Source organism: Heloderma suspectum, chromosome 1, assembly GCF_057233095.1.
Source record: "Heloderma suspectum isolate Gila_16-S chromosome 1, 16-S_ref, whole genome shotgun sequence".
NCBI classification, from domain to species: domain Eukaryota; kingdom Metazoa; phylum Chordata; class Lepidosauria; order Squamata; family Helodermatidae; genus Heloderma; species Heloderma suspectum.
Genome location: NC_139458.1, coordinates 434,066,612 through 434,072,611, shown reverse-complemented (window position 1 = coordinate 434,072,611; position 6,000 = coordinate 434,066,612). Strand labels below are relative to the sequence as shown.

The window sequence follows — 6,000 nt, the reverse complement described above, 5'->3', positions numbered from 1 at the left end:
CTCTTGCATTTCATGGTCATTGATTCCCACTGTTTGCATTTCCCACCTCTAAACTTGATGGGCCGGGCTGCAGCCTGCACTGTAGCCCATTCATCGATTTAGGGTGCACTCCAACAGGACTGATGCCTGCTACACAGGGGGCCTCCATTCAATCCTAAACCCTGCTGCTAAAGCCAGGCAGGGCAGGAGGAGCGACAGAGGTGCGTTCACCCCCGTTCCTCCTTTGTAGGGTTTTGTGCTAAGACTGGGCCCTAAGATTGTCTTCAGAGGCCCTTCTCTCGGTGCCCCCACCTTTGTAGAGGTGGGTGTCTACAAAGGAGAGGGCTTCGTGGCACCTCAGTTGTGGTATGAGCTCTGCAGAGATGCTTCCCTGGCGCCTTTTCAGTGTCAGGTGAAGACCTTATTTTCCAGTCATTTTAGTCTTCCACTGTTCCACAGTTGAACAGCTTTCATCGTTAGGATGTTTTTCCTAATGTTTAGCTGAAATCTGCTTCCCTGCAATTTCCACTGGTTGGTTCTAGTCTGCCCTCGGGAGCAACAGCGAACAAGTTTGCTCCTCCTACCTCATAGAGTTGTTGTATGGATAAACTGGAGAGGAGAAGACCCATGTAAACTGCCTTGGGTTCTTGGCAAGAAGAAAAAAGGTGGGATATAAATGGCTCATCATCATCTTCAGCATGACAGTCTTCCAGATATCTGAAGACCACTATAATGTCTCCCTTTAATCTTTTCTTCTCCAGGTTAAATATACCCAGTTCTTTCAACCGTTCCTCATAGGACTTGGTTTCCAGACCCCTCACCACCCTGGCCGCTCTTCTCTGGACACACTCCAACTTGTCAATGTCTTAAAATGGGGAGCCCAGAACTGGACACAGTACTCCATATGCAGCCTGACTCATGCAGTCAGTGGCATGGAATCTAGTCTAGCACAATAAATCTGTTTGTCTGCGAGGTTCTAGCAGCCTCTGCTACTTTTTCTTTTCATTTTGGGTCATGGCCAAGGAATAATCTTGCAGTCCCCGAGTTGAACCTTATGAGTCTCATAACTTCTAGGCAAGCCACTGTTTTCCCTCCCCATTTGCAGTATGAAGACTGTGAGTCTGGACAGCTTTCTGCACAACTTACAGCAAATGACATTTCTAGAGCCGCTTGAACACTTACGCAAAGTATTACTGCTATTTTCCAGATCTCGGCTGACCCTGCTAAAGTTAGGAGGAACTTGCAGAGAAGTATTTATTTATTTAAGGAGTCTTACCCTGCTCTTCAGCCAAAAAGTCTCCTAAGATGCTTCCAGATAAAGCTTTTATTGCAAAATCGCCCTACATCATTCCTGAAATTGGGGGGGGGGGGGAAGAGATGCTATTTTCCTCCCACGCTTCCCCACCTCTTCTTCCATCTTTTTTCTTACAGTGAAAAAGCCATGAAAGAAGAAAAGATGGAATAGCGGCAAAATGCCTTCTGTTAGTACTGGGACTCCTCCTTTCGGAAGCACCCTTATATCCACGTACAAAGATCGGACATTCCACGCTTTCCATCTAAAAGGAAAGGGGAATAGGAGGGAAGGAAGGAAGGAAAGAGAAAATGAGGCACCAGTTCTGAGTTACAAAACTAAATCTATACATTACAGTGGGCAATTTGGGCCCCTCCAGATGTTTTGCCCTACAACTCCCATCAGCTCTAGCCAGCATAGATAATGCTGAGGGATGCTGGGAGTCATAGGTCAAAATACCTTGAAGGCTACATGTTGCCCATCTTCGATATATTACTGGAAGGGCTGCCTTGATATCAGCTGGCCTGCACTTTAAGAACACTGAGAGGCCCTTCTCATTTGCCCACCTTTGAGGGCAGTTAGGTGGGCAAGTACATGAGGAGGGCCTTTTCCGCACTAGCGCCACAACTCTTGCCAGTGAGGGTCCGTCAGGCCCCAACATTGGAGGCTTTTAGGAAGGCTCTGAAAAGCGACTTGTTTACTCTGGCCATCCCCTGATGGTGTATTTTATTGTTGTATTTTATGGAATTGTATCCGTCGATTTTGTTGTTGTAAGCCACCTTGGGAGGACTCCTGCCCTGAAAGGCAGCCTGTATGTGTGTGTGAACTGCATTATATGTATACACACACACACACACACACACACACACACGTATAAAAACTGGAGCAGGTTGTTGCAAGACATTTCAACTCACCTTCACATATTTTCTCAGATTTACAGTTGCTTCCAATAGAACAAACAAAAGACACCAACATGCTTGACAAAGGGGAAAATTTCTGGATCTGTAGACTCAGAACTCTTAGTCCAAATGGCCTTAATCCGGAGGATATATTTCTATGGAGTTCTATGTGGGTAGGTAGATTCTCTATCCAGCACAGAGCTCCCTTGATTTTTCCCAGCTGCACTGGCTGCCAGTCCCTTTCCAGCTGATTCAAAGTGATGGCCTTAACTTTGAAAACCCTAAACAGCTTGGGGCCAGGTTATCTGAAGGATCGCCTCCTCCCATGTGTATCCACCCATACCCTAAGGTCATCTTCGGGGGTCCTTCCCCGCCCCGCCCAAAGAGGTAAGGAAGATGGCTACCAGGAAAAGTTTTAAGTCTTTCTCCCCTGAATATGAAAAACTTTGCGAATTTTGATAAATCCTCATCAAAAACGAACTGAAGCAAAATTCTCATCCATCTACTCCAGCCAAATGCAGTAACTACTGCTATTCCCAGCATGGAGAGAACCACAATGTCCCTGCCATACAGCCGTTAGAGATGACGCAGCTGTCAGAGAAAAGAGGTGTCAAACCTAATTAAGCATTAAGATGGTTGAATACACAGGGATTGACACCCAGACTTTTAAGAGCAAAGTATTCAAAGCCCTGGGCCTGGGACAAATCTGTCAGTTTTGGTTTCTCCCACATTCGGGTTTTTTTGTCCCAAATATGGATAACTCTGTGAATTTTGGTAAATTCTTACAGAAACCAAACTGAAATGAAACTCTCACCCATCCTTACTTGCTACTCAGGAAAAATTAGTTGTTAATAAAACCTCAGTTTAGTTTCAGACAACTCTAATGCGGGCTTGTAAATAACCACTTGCCCGGTGGCACCTTTTCTGCTGTGGAAGGAACTCCCTAGCGAGGCCCGCTTGGCACCTGCGCCCTACTCTTTGCCACACCGGGCGAAGGCCGCCTTATTTCCCCAGGCGTTTTCAGGATTTAGCACCCCAGCTCTTTAGCTCCGCTGCCTCAGGTCTGCTCTTGCGCCTTCAATATCCGCCCTGCCCCGACGTTTTACGCCCCTTGTATTTTTATCCCGAAGATTTCATCTGCCACGTTTCACGCGGCATTTTCCGTTGTGTTTTTGCGGTTTCAGTTTTGTGAACCAGCCAGGGAGCTCCGGCTGTCGGGCAGCACGCAAAGGACATCAGTCCGTCGCTCCAAAGGGCGCCGAAGAAGCTCCCAAAGGCCGTGAAGAGAGGGGATGACGTCAAGACGACGACGCGCTGGCATCATCCCCCTGCACGTACGCTGTGGGGGTGACGTCACTCCCCCCCCAATCCCTCCTGCGCCAAAGGCGGCCGGCCCTTCGCGAGCCGAGCCGCTCGGCCCCGCCCAGCGGTTTCCACAGCGACCGCGCGAGGTGCGCCTCGGCACGTGCCAGTAACCGTTTGGCGGCCCGCCGCGTCCACTCGCCTCCGTCACTGGGGGCGGAGGGGAGGCGCGGCGGGGGAGCGAGATGGTGGCGGCTCGCTCTCAGCCAATCAGGAAGGAGAGGCTGAGGCCGGGAGGTGGGCGGGGCTTGCTGACGGGGAGCCGGCGCAGGGGTATAAAAGCCAGGTGAGCAACGGCGGCGGCGGCGTTGTCTGAGGCTTTGCTGGGCGAAGGCGGTCGGCGGGCCTGGGAACGCAGCGTCCCGCGAGGACAGCGCTAGAGGTGAGTGAATGCGTGGGTGGTCCCTCTTCTTAAGGTGGCCCTTATCCCCCCTCCGTTTGCCCGTGACTCCATAATTAAAGAATATTCCTTAAATTTCCTCACCAGAGAGGTGCTGGGGCTCAGAAAGCTCCCTGGCTGCCTCACCACCCCTGTTAGCATAAGGGGCTTTTCGGGGGGAGGGGGGGAGGATTGTTGAGGTGAGTGCACTTTGCGCAGGCTCAGAGGCAACCTCGGCTACTTGCCTCATGGCTTCTGTTAAGGCCTTCTGGGCTATACAAAATTTGGGGGCTGACTAGCATTTTTGCTCGTAATCCCGTCTTCTAATGAAATGCTCAGGTGCTTCCAGGCTGCCTGGTTCGTGGGATTTCTCACACACACACACACACACACGACTTTATCTTCCGTTTGTAGAATGCTCCCCATATTTTTCCATCCCTTTTTCTGTCTGTGTCTCTTACCAGGGGGGGGAAAACTGTTAAGGGAAAACAGACAAAATAACTCCATGCATCATGATGGAGGAGCTCTCTGTCTGGAAGCACCCTTATCGGGAAACAAACAAAATCGATGTGAAATGGGCAAATGCAAATTACAGATGGGTATCTTGTGCCTCAAATAAATGGCCACCCTTAAAATCCTCTTGGCTTCTAGGTGCTCTGTGCTTCCTTCTCTCTCTCTCCCTCTCTCCTTTTATTGAACTTTTTCACCCTTACCCGAATAAGCTCTTCTCCTAGGCTTTCCTAAACCCTCTCATTTTATTCTGTCTGGGTAGCATTTCATTTATTTCTATGCTGCTTTATTTTGTCTGTCTCCTCACTTTTTTATTCTTTTTTCTTTTTTAACCACACCTGTCTTGCTCCGTAATCATTGTACTTGCATCCCCAGTGCCTCTTCTCCACTTAATTATGTGTGTGTGAGACAACATTTATTTTTTTATTAATTTAAGGTGTACAAAAACATTTCAGTAATTAAAACAGTGCTGTTGGCATGTCTGGTGCATTATAGAGCAATGACAACAGATGGTCCCCCGCCCCAAGGTGCTTGCCACCTAAAATGTAACACAGGGCAAGGCTGCAGAAGGGAGGAAGTTGGAGGCGAGGGCAAACGGGAAGAGCCTGTGTTCAGTTCGAATTGCACATACTTAGGCTCCATTTCAGTAGGGGATGAGGAACAAGGGGTTAAGCCAAACACTTACAAGTGCATGGAGCTGTTTCTTGTCTTATCACTGGCCATGTAGGAGCTCTCCAGGAGCTCTGGCAAGGATCTCTTCCATCTCTTCTCCCTGGTTCAGTCCCTGGCAGATGACCGGCATTGAACCTGTGCTTTACCAATGAGCTATGCCCTGTCTCCACCTTCCACAGAAAAGGAATGGAAAGAGAGAGTTGATATCATATAGGTGTTCTGGGAGAGTTTTTATCCTAAAATAAGGCCTAGAAGTATTTTAACTTAAATTGCATGATCGGCTCCTCCTGACCGGTCAGGGCAGTGTCTGCCCTGATCAGACTTGCTTCTTGACTGCTTCCTCTGCTCCTTAGATTGAATTACTTGCTTTGGAATCCCCTTTGAATTCCTCCCTTTTTGTAATGGGAAGCTACACTTAAAAACTTGCTCCTCTGCAAATGGGCCTCTAGCACTATTTTTATGTTCTGCTTCTGAAAAGCTGCTGGAAAGGTGCAGTGGCCCATGTATTTGGCATTCCCCAGGGCCATGTACATGCTTTCCTAATACATGGTAAGGAGATAGGCCGTCACCTTATATCAAGTCAGATCACTGGTCCATTTTGCTTAAGGTTGCCTCTGTTGCCTGGCAATGGCTGTACAGAGTTTTAGGGAGGAGTCTTTCCCAGTCCAACCTGGGATCTTTCCTATGCAAGCATGTGTTATACCATTAAACTATAGCCATTCTCCAAACAGTGTCCCCTGCTCCCCCTGTGCTCTTTTTATTTGCTGGTCTTTTCTCTCCCCCGCCCCGTTCTTCCTCTGTGCTGTTCTTCAACCATTGGGGGCCAGTTATCCTTCAGATAGCTCCTGCGGCGCCCCTCTTCCTGCTACTACTGCAAATATAAATGCGTCTTTAGATTTTGTTGCTGA

The 6,000-nt window shown here is 48.6% G+C and overlaps 1 protein-coding gene across 1 annotated transcript in view; it reads left to right on the top strand.

Annotated features, from left to right (window-relative positions):
- Nucleotides 1-3,835: 3,835 nt before the first annotated feature.
- The window catches only part of LOC146360338 (L-threonine 3-dehydrogenase, mitochondrial-like), a 35,658-nt gene continuing 33,493 nt past the window's right edge, over nt 3,836-6,000 (top strand). The window contains exon 1 of the mRNA XM_084829371.1: nt 3,836-3,913. The gene's annotated coding sequence lies outside the window, so the exon portion shown is untranslated. The remainder of the gene's footprint in view (nt 3,914-6,000) is intronic.